Genomic DNA, 11,463 nt, shown 5'->3' on the forward strand with positions numbered 1-11,463 from the left:
TCATTTTCTTATGCTGCATTGTCTTTGCTTCCCTACAATGTCCAAACTTAAAAGCCACCAGCGAATTCACACTGGAGAGAAACCCTATGGATGTGATCAGTGTGGACACCACTTCTCTCAAATGGCAAGCCTTAAAAGCCACCAGATAATTCACACTGGAGAGAAACCCTATGTATGTGATCAGTGTGGAAAACACTTCTCTCAAATGGCACACCTTAAAACACACCAGAAAGTTCACACTGGAGAGAAACCCTATGGATGTGATCAGTGTGGACACCACTTCTCTCAAATGGCAAGCCTTAAAATACACCAGCGAATTCACACTGGGGAGAAACCCTATGGATGTGATGTGTGTGGACAACACTTCTCTCGAATGGACATCCTTAAAAGCCACCAGAGAATTCACACTGGAGAGAAACCATATGGATGTGATCAGTGTGGAAAACAATTTCCTCGAAAGGACAAACTTAAAAGCCATCAGAAGGTTCACACTGGAGAGAAACCCTATGGGTGTGGGCAACACTTATCTCAAATGGCAAGACTTAAAAGCCACCAGAGAATTCACACTGGAGAGAAACCCTAATCATTCTGATGTGTGTGGAAAAGCATTTTGTAATTCAATAATGTTTGAATTTCCAGGTTGTACACACTGAATTTAATCTGTTCCCTTCTGGTCAGTTAATTCACGCCATGAACGCACATATATATGAAATATAAATCAGTTTGGTGTTACATATGCTTCATTAGAGCGGCTGAGAAACACTAACCAAGTGTTGCATGATGAGCATTATGGTATTTTTTAAGCAATTGTCTATTAAGAAGGGTAATATAATAACCCACAAGTTGATTTGTTGATTAATTGCAAGTAAACTTAACACACTGTTTATGCACTATTTATCATTCACTGAGTCAATTATTTTCAGAGAAAGTACAGGAAAGAACAGTATAGCCTACTTTTGTCTTGTAGCCTCTTAGACCAAATGTACTGTGTTCTGCCATTGTGCTGATTTCCTACATCTTTCTATCTAGATTCTGCTTCATTACATTCATTACATCTGACCTTACCATGTTTATTATTGTCATCATTTTCTTATGCTGCATTGTCTTTGCTTCCCTACAATGTCCAAACTTAAAAGCCACCAGCGAATTCACACTGGAGAGAAACCCTATGGATGTGATCAGTGTGGACACCACTTCTCTCAAATGGCAAGCCTTAAAAGCCACCAGATAATTCACACTGGAGAGAAACCCTATGTATGTGATCAGTGTGGAAAACACTTCTCTCAAATGGCACACCTTAAAACACACCAGAAAGTTCACACTGGAGAGAAACCCTATGGATGTGATCAGTGTGGACACCACTTCTCTCAAATGGCAAGCCTTAAAATACACCAGCGAATTCACACTGGGGAGAAACCCTATGGATGTGATGTGTGTGGACAACACTTCTCTCGAATGGACATCCTTAAAAGCCACCAGAGAATTCACACTGGAGAGAAACCATATGGATGTGATCAGTGTGGAAAACAATTTCCTCGAAAGGACAAACTTAAAAGCCATCAGAAGGTTCACACTGGAGAGAAACCCTATGGGTGTGGGCAACACTTATCTCAAATGGCAAGACTTAAAAGCCACCAGAGAATTCACACTGGAGAGAAACCCTAATCATTCTGATGTGTGTGGAAAAGCATTTTGTAATTCAATAATGTTTGAATTTCCAGGTTGTACACACTGAATTTAATCTGTTCCCTTCTGGTCAGTTAATTCACGCCATGAACGCACATATATATGAAATATAAATCAGTTTGGTGTTACATATGCTCTATTAGAGCGGCTGAGAAACACTAACCAAGTGTTGCATGATGAGCATTATGGTATTTTTTAAGCAATTGTCTATTAAGAAGGGTAATATAATAACCCACAAGTTGATTTGTTGATTAATTGCAAGTAAACTTAACACACTGTTTATGTACTATGTATCATTCACTGAGTCAATTATTTTCAGAGAAAGTACAGGAAAGAACAGTATAGCCTACTTTTGTCTTGTAGCCTCTTAGACCAAATGTACTGTGTTCTGCCATTGTGCTGATTTCCTACATCTTTCTATCTAGATTCTGCTTCATTACATTCATTACATCTGACCTTACCATGTTTATTATTGTCATAATTTGCTTATGCTGCATTGTCTTTGCGGAGCATAACCACTTACATTTAGCTGCAGGCAGAAATCTCAGGTGTCTCAAGTTTCAATATTAATTGTATTCTCAATGATATTGTTTCACCATAATTTGACCTGTAAATTTGCTGTAGGTTACATTTAGATTATATATATTTTGTCCACAATTTCTTAGTAGGCTACATAATTAACAATTACACTATAGTGACACATTTGTTTATTCCTTTATGTCTCTGTTGTAAATAATGTAAATAATGGTTGTGCAGTCACAAATAAAGACAAACATTCAAAGTTGAGAGGTGTTTTTAGCTTGAGTTTATAAGAGTACAGTGTGTTAACTCTTAGCCTGCCGCCATTAATTAATCCCTCGATTGCGTATTGCCATGGTTTAATCACGCGTGACACTTACTTTGAAGAGCCAAATATCCGTATCGCATTTTACTATGAAACCATTCCGTGTGTGTTGACGAAGCTGGTGCTCGTTCTCTCGGTCGGTGGTGGAAAAAGTGGACCGCGAGTATCACAGCGCCTGCTACAGGCCGTTGAAAACGCTTGTCTGGGACAAAGCGTCCTCTGCAATGTCGCTTCTGTGAGATAAAGCCGTCTGAAAACAGAGCCGGCAATGTTAGTGGATGCGCGCGCATTTTCAAAATGGCCGCGCCCATTGTGTCAGAAGCATAACAAAGCTAACGGACGGTAGATTTCGATACGATCGTATTAAAACATGCATTAATGAATACATCGCTGTTAAAACGGCTTTTCCGTTTGTGGCAGGCTACAAGATTCTACGTGTTAATATTCCTATGTTCCTGGCGGGTAAACGATTAATTTCACCAAAGCTGAATTGATTTGGAGCAATCATGTGCAAATTAGGTGTCTATAGGGACCTGATTGCCCAATATATCTAATGGTTCTGCTTGAATAACAAGAGGGAGATGAGAGGGACTCATTCATACAAGGACATTAATAGAGTTTGGTTTTAAATGTAATGCAAAAGTAAATCACCACAGGACATGAAGAATAGTTAGAACTTTTTCCACACTGCAACACTAGCTTTTAAATGACCACTTTTCAACCTACCTGCATACCACCTTTTTTTCTACAATTTTCTTTCACATACCTTCCTGATCTCTGTCTCAGTTTCCTGTTTCTACACTCTATTATAACTAAAGCAAAACATGAAGGCAAAAACACGTATTTAAAGGAGGAAACAATCAATACGAAGGAAACTGAGCAGTGAATACAAGGTCTTACTACTGTTATGTTGATGGGGTTTGAGACAGCATAGATCGGAATTGTACCATGCCTAGAATATTTACATGAAACACTGTCAAACTGGCCTTTAGCTGGCTTTAAAGTTGTAACAAAACAAAGGGCGAATACATCTTGTTAACATCTTGTATTTTCTAATTGAGTCAGTGTCATACATCTCCATGCTCATTTTGTTTGACTAATGTAAGGTCAAACATGTAAACATCACATGATACAGTAAGACGTTTAAGCTAAATGGATAAGTACCAATATATTCAAAATGTGGGAATTTAAACATGTACTTTTTGAAATGATCCAGTACGAGTCCCAATGGAGAGTGTCTGGTAGATGTTAAGCAAAATACTCCTTTAAGGTTTTAAAAGTTTATTATAAAGCAGCAGCATTTAGTTTGTATGCACCACATATCTAGAACAAACTTACAGAAAACAGCAGATATGCAGCCCCCCTGTTGTTTTTTTATCACAATAAAATATGTTTTGTTTCCCCCTGCCTTGAATGAGGGTTTCCTCTTTATTTCGCTTCTGAACTGTATTTGTACTTTTTACTTGTTTTAGTTCATCATTATGATGTTATGTTTGTGTTTCCTGATTTGTGCAAAGCACATCGAACTGCCTTGCAGATATTTTATATAAATAATTAGGATAATCATAAGGTTTTCTATAGAATATGCTTTGACTCTGACAGTGTCTGTTCTTGTACTGGATATAGTTTAGATTCATTAAATAAAGTAAAATGGTCTCAGTTCATCCGAAAAAAAGCTGTTGCTGTTATTGTGTCTCTGTTGTTAATAATTAACCATGTAATCATAATATGATTATTAGAAGAATAATGACACATGGACACATGTTTCTACACATATGCAGATTCCACTGTAAATAAAGTTAAGACATCAAAAAAAACAATAGAGCACAACGTGGCTATGAGACTTTGAGGATTTGGAAATAGAGTACATTGTTGTTAGGCCTTGAACATCGTTTGTAGTAAAAATGCAGGTGAAAACAATGTTTTCAAAAAAATAATTGGAGAATTTAGATAGTTAATTTGATATCCCAACACACAAAGAAGATACAAATAAGAGTACAGAAGGTGTTTATATATAAATTATATATATTTTAAGTCAAGCTGATGATACATACATGATCCAATAGGCTACTGTTCACCTTGGCATTTTGTGTTATATTTTAAATAATAACATACTAACTCTGACTGTGATCATTTCACAATGCATTTAGGCAAATATATAAAGTACATTGTATGGTATTGTATGGTATAGATAACATTTTAGTATAATGTATACATATAACATATAACAATAAGTGCAGGGGTCCAATGCCCCCCACCCCCTGTTAGGTTGTGATTGGTGGAGGGGATTCTATTGTTCTCCACTTTGGCCAATCCACCTCAGGCTCTCTAGTATAAGAAGAGTGTGTAGTTGTCAGTTCTCCACAACTCCTCCAGGGTATCATTCATTTCAGATCAGATTTGACCTGACTGTGGACTCCAGACTTCAGGTGAAGATGAACTCTCTCAACCCCAGGAACAATTCTGCTCAACAGGATGATCACCTATGTAAGTTACTTATCTTTATGGATATACAGCATGTCGTAATATGTCATAATATTAGCATAGACTTAGACAAAATGTTCTATGTCTCTTTCTAAAATGCACAAACATTTGCAATTAATCAAAAATAATCACCATCCAGTAAATCTAGAATCAACATGCTCATATACATGTAATGTGTTCATAACGGTTTAGCCTTCTTAACGATAGAACGCTAACCCTAGAACACCTAACAAACGGGAGACAATAACAGTCTGTTGTATAGGCTACATATAATTTGTGCCATGAGGGAGTGCCAGGAGAGATAGCGAGTGGAACTGTAAAATCAAATGATAAATGGTTGGTAAAATTGTCATTTATGTACATTAACGTCAAATAAGTTGCAAGACAATAAAGTAACTCTAAACAATATGTCCCTTGTCTTTGTTTCCAATTCAGTGTTGCATCATCAGTTTGGCTTCCCTGTTCTACCAGAGGTGAATGAACAAAAAAGCTTGACTAAACAAAATGGATGTGATCAGTGTGGACACCACTTCTCTCAAATGGCAAGCCTTAAAAGCCACCAGAGAATTCACACTGGAGAGAAACCATATGGATGTGATCAGTGCGGACAACACTTCTCTCAAATGGCAAACCTTAAAACACACCAGAAAGTTCACACTGGAGAGAAACCCTATGGATGTGATCAGTGTGGACACCACTTCTCTCAAATGGCAAGCCTTAAAAGCCACCAGATAATTCACACTGGAGAGAAACCCTATGGATGTGATCAGTGTGGACAACACTTCTCTCAAATGGCAAACCTTAAAATACACCAGCGAATTCACACTGGGGAGAAACCCTATGGATGCGATCAGTGTGGAAAACAATTTGCTCGAAAGGACAAACTTAAAAGCCATCAGAAGGTTCACACTGGAGAGAAACCCTATGGATGTGATCAGTGTGGACAACACTTCTCTCAAATGGCAAGCCTTAAAAGCCACCAGAGAATTCACACAGGAGAGAAACCATATGGATGTGATCAGTGTGGACAACACTTCTCTCATATGTCAAACCTTAAACGCCACCAGAGAATTCACACTGGAGAGAAACCCTAATCATTCCGATGTTTTTGTGTAAAATCATGTTTTCTACTTTCCCCATGCCTGTGCTTCCCAACTTCACAGCCAGGTGTAAATTATGGATGCTTATAGATTTAAGGTCACATGGCAACACAGTTTCCTAGTTTTCTAGATAAAGGGGGTGTTTCAACTTACCCGCTGGCTCATCTTACCCCGTTCTCCCCTATACAGATCTGTTGCACTAGCAACTGAGCTGGGAAATCCAACTTACAAAACCAAAATAATAAAAGTAGCCTACTAAAGACGGAAAAACAATTAAACAATTATCCATAATATATAAATGGGTAAGGGGTCTTTTTCGTGGAGGGCTCAACATAGAATTTGGACTTAAACTGTTTTTCGTCTGAGTACTCGTGCATTTGCTGTCAGAAAATGTCATATATATTGACATATACATTTTAGCTTGAGATAAGCTTTTGCAATTATGGATAATTGCTATAGTATAGTATTTCTACACATTTTCACCAAATCTCATCATAATATAAGCTTTTTTATGTCAATAAAGTAATTATAAACACAGGGGTGACCAGGGGTTTTGTTAAACAAAGCTAGCGTATAGCGTCAAACAAACAACAACCCAGAGCTAGCCGGAAACATGACGGAGGACAATAAAGAGACTCAGAGAGCAGATGTGCCTTTGCTTCTTAGACCATGGCTGAGAGAGCAGTGTGTTTATTTTCACTTCCTTATATACAGATCACATGATCACGTGACCGGTATCAGGTCACGTGCTCTCAATAAAGGTATATATATAAATATACATACAATGATATATATATATATACAGGCAATTAATGATCATCTTAATACATTCCAACACAAACCGTTACAATGTCATACCAGTAAAATCACATACAGTAGTTCAAACTGTTTCTTATAGTCACTCAATAATAGGATAAAATCAAAGCTGCGTGGTGTTCAAACTGTCTGTCACAGCAAAATATCTAAACATATGAAATAAAACGAAAGGCATGGATTTTCTACTTTCATTTTGTAAATATATTCGAATTCGATTATGCCATAATCACTGGAGAATGTTTTCATTAAACTGGGCATTCATTCATCCAATATTCATTGTAGGCTATTGAGCCACGGACCACAGCCGATCAGCCTAAGTATTAAGCCATGCTCTGCAAGCCAGCTCTCCTCCAAAGGTGAGATATGAGCAGGCTGCCTCGTTGGGAACAGATGCACGACCATTTTGTCGTGGTATTTATATAAGTCACACATTCAACAAGCTTTGAACTGAGCAGATTGGGCAGATTGGCCAAAACATCTTTATTTCACCATAGTAAATGCTACTTTCATGGACTGAAGAGGGCAGTTTTTTATAGACGGGTAAAGGGGCAGTGGCTGAAGCCTATGCACGTGCCTGCCTTTTCATAACGGTCACCAGTGGACCTAGAATACAGTGTTTTGGGGGTCTTCTCCTGGCTGGCAGGCCGGCCGGCCGGAGGATTGACATTAAAGATGTGGATTGATCCATCATGATATGCTGTGGTCTCACTCTTTCTACCAACACCTCTTAGTGCAGCGACACATTCCCATGATGACAGTCTGTTAAGAGGTGATCTTTATTGTCTGTATATATGTAAACGATAAACCCTTATTCTGAAGTGCCACACCGGAAATACCGGATATGCCTGTTACCCAATGTGTATACAACCATTGGACAAAGGGTGGCACTGTAGCACTCGATTGAAAATCAGGCATAGCTCATGAACCACCAGCTGATGAACCACCAGTAATAATTACTAGGTAATTAGTACTAATACATAGATTATATTTTAGACCTGATGTTGGTGTCCAGTTATCGGTGGTGGACAAAGTAGCCTACGTATGCTCAAGTATTCCTTTTAATGACAAATTAGTGAAATTACAAAGTACTTTTTCCATTTAATATCAATGCATCATGGATTAAAATTGTCAAAAGTGTGCAAATAGCTTGTCTGTCTGTCTGTCGTCACAGCCCCTGTAGTTGGCCTACTAGAGCCTGTGTGTATTCCTATAGGCCTAGGTCTTTGCTTCCCACAGGTCCTGAGCAATTGCCAATCAATTGCCTGGCCAGTGGTCCCAGTGTGTTCTATATCTGTTGTATTGTGTTTTTATATGGACATAGTGTTGGGTGCTGGCACATATGCACACATGGCATCAACGCATGGTGCTGTGTTCTGGCACACTGACACTATACACTCTGTCTTTCTTTTATCTGTATTGTATTGTATTGCATTGTATTGTACTGTATGTGTCATTGTATGTTTAGTTTTACTACCATTTTAAGAGCCTGCTCAGGGACTACAGATGTAAATTAGCTTATGGCTAACTCTGGCACATTTACATGGAAGTGAAAACTGAAATGTTGATTAATGAGCATGGTCCCTGTCAAATAAATAAATAAATAAAGGGCTGGGAGTTGGCCGGCCTAACTCAATTAAATTCAATTCATAGGAGCTTTATTGGCATGAGAAAACATAAACACAAACGTTTACATTGCCAAAGCAAAAGTGGAACAAAACAATCAAGATAAAACAATACAATAAACATGTAAACAGAGCTGTTATATTAACACTTTGAGTAATACTATCTTGTGAGACTATAAAATATTGTGCATTTTCTGTCAGAGATAGTTAGCCTATACATCTGAGACGTTTTATACTTTTGAAAGTTAACAGCAGTATTTCAATGTTTTTTGTATGTTGTTTAGGCCTAAACATTTGGTGGTTTTCAAACTCTCCTTGGGTGATTGTAATCCGTGCAGGGAAGTACATGTCTCTGATATCTTGGTACAGTGGACAGACGGTTAGGAAGTGTAGCTCAGTCTCTACCTCGTTTTGTAAAAAGCAAAGCAAAGTTCTTTGTTTACCCAGGGTGAATGGACTAAGCTCGACGAACTTGTTTACAGCCAGACCCTGCTCATAGAACATTTCATGGTAGGGGTTCAATGCCTTGCTCAAGGGCACTTCAGCGGTGGTAATTTTAACGTGCCGGTCCGGGGATACGAACTGGCGACCTTCCGATAACAAGACCGCTCCGCAAACCGTTCGGCCACCGCTGCCCACTTGTGTGCAGTGTGTGCATAGTCTGTCTTCTCTTGGGAGCCAGGTCTCTCTCTCTCTCCTTCCATGAGAGCAGCAGCATTTGTTCAACACCCTACATTACATTTACCACACATCCACTCACTTACACTACTGATCTACTGATTAACACAAGCCACTTAATACTTTAGTATTGTTTGATGCATACGTTTATTATATTGTAAATCAATAGAGCACCGAAGTCCTGACGTCACTGCCCTCTACTATCAGTAGAGGGCGCCAGTCCCTAGGTTCGTGTATTTTTTATAAGCATTGTAATCTCCATAGGGGGATTTTAGATCGCCTCATATAAGAACTGTGTTTGAAAAATAAACCGATCACCCCAGCCTTTTCACTCATATGGATATGAAGCATCGACTGAAGGTGGAAATGTACAAATATACAAAAGTACAAAGAGTAACAAAATAAGCATTAGAAACGAGCCAAACAACCCAGAGACTACATTTCCGGGTAGGCTGCTTCTGCCCGCAGCCCGTCGCACAACAGAAACTGAACGTTAATTACGTTTATTTTTATTTTTATTTTATTGCTATATAATGTATCGTGGTTAGTACGAGTCGAGTCACCACCAGCTGAGCTTACGTCAACGAGGAATCTCAGGAACGCAATATGTTGACAGCTGGGCGTGACGTATATGCTCAGCGACATTGCATTCATATGTAGTTTCAAGGCTTTTGCGGTCACATTAATTCCATTTTCTCTAGAAACTGGCTGTATCAAATATGAATGGACATCATTAACGACGCACAGCCACTCCCCTGACAGAAAGGCCGGGGTGGTCGGTTTATTTTTCTTATATGAAGCGACATAAAATCGCCCTATGGAGATATCAATACAAATACAAAAATACACGAACCTGTGTGTTGGTGCCCTCTACTGAAAGTGACGTCAGACCTCGGTGCTCTATATTGGTTTGTGCACTTTTAAACAGCTGTGTGTCTTCCTTCTTTGTTATGGTCCAAGAGCCAGGTCATAACACTATCTATCTATCTATCTATCTATCTATCTATCTATCTATCTATCTATCTATCTATCTATCTATCTATCTATCTATCTATCTGACAGTTACACACGTCCACCACCAGGGGGCGAAAGGCATTAAGGCAACAGTGCCTGGATTCTTTATTGCGCATGCGTGAAAACTTTGACCCGGTACTTGTTTGCATGACGTGGCCACGCCAGTTGTTTTCCACGGTAATGTTGTTGAACAAACATGTTGTCGTGCCTCTCGGGAATTGTTGATATTTCTGCCTTTATTACACATTCTATATTACAGTAGGAACAGAAAGCTTGGTGGAAATGTCTCCCAAAGGAGGTGAAAAGCGTCAAATGGAGTCTGTACGGCTGAAGATAAATGAACAGCTAGCGTCGGTGGGAGAGGAGATATTGTTTGTTGTGGACAAACAGCAGCGTGGCGCTGCTGATGTTTGTAGTGTGGAGCTTAGCGTCAGAGTGTTTGTGTTGGAGCGCCTCAGCGCGGTGGGAGAGTTCATGGTCAACCTCTTCCAGAGAGAGATGGAGACACTAGAAACTCTGCTGGAGACACAAAACAAACGGCTGGACATTGATTTTGATATGGACATCGATCTACACACTGCAGGTTAGTAGACTCTGAACAACACCAACTTAGCTACAAGTAGCATTACGCTAGCCGAACTGAACTACATTTACCAGTAGTTATACTAGCCCTAGAATGTCTGTGAACATACATAAATTACATATATTCCTGTATAAACAGCCAAAGATCGGATGCCTCCGCTCCCAGTGAGCAAGGAGACATGGGTTGCATTAATGTGCTCTGCGCTCCGTTTGTACTCACCCAATAAATAATTTTAGATTTTAGAAGATATTGTCCTCTAGTTTCACATCCATGTAAAAGTTCTGGCAGAAAACGCTTATTTATTCAAATATCTCTCATCTTTTCAAACATCTCTCATATCTTTTCATGGGGGTGCACACGGACGACATTTTCTCATGGCGAGGGGTCCGGAATGACAGCTGGACTTCCATTTATGACAGTCACTCGCAGGGCTCCAGAGACACAGGCACAGCGCGCGCAGTGCCTTTTAAATCCATTCTCTGCAGCTGTAAGAAATTAATTATATCAAACCGAAAGAGTGCATTTCATAAGGGCGTATTTCATTCTAAAAGACAAGTGTAGGTTACATTAATGATGATAAAACTTATTTTTTAAACGATGGCTATCTGACAAAATGAATAGGAGAATAAATGTCAT

The sequence above is a fragment of the Electrona antarctica genome (assembly GCF_951216825.1).
Source record: "Electrona antarctica genome assembly, contig: scaffold_25, whole genome shotgun sequence".
NCBI classification, from domain to species: domain Eukaryota; kingdom Metazoa; phylum Chordata; class Actinopteri; order Myctophiformes; family Myctophidae; genus Electrona; species Electrona antarctica.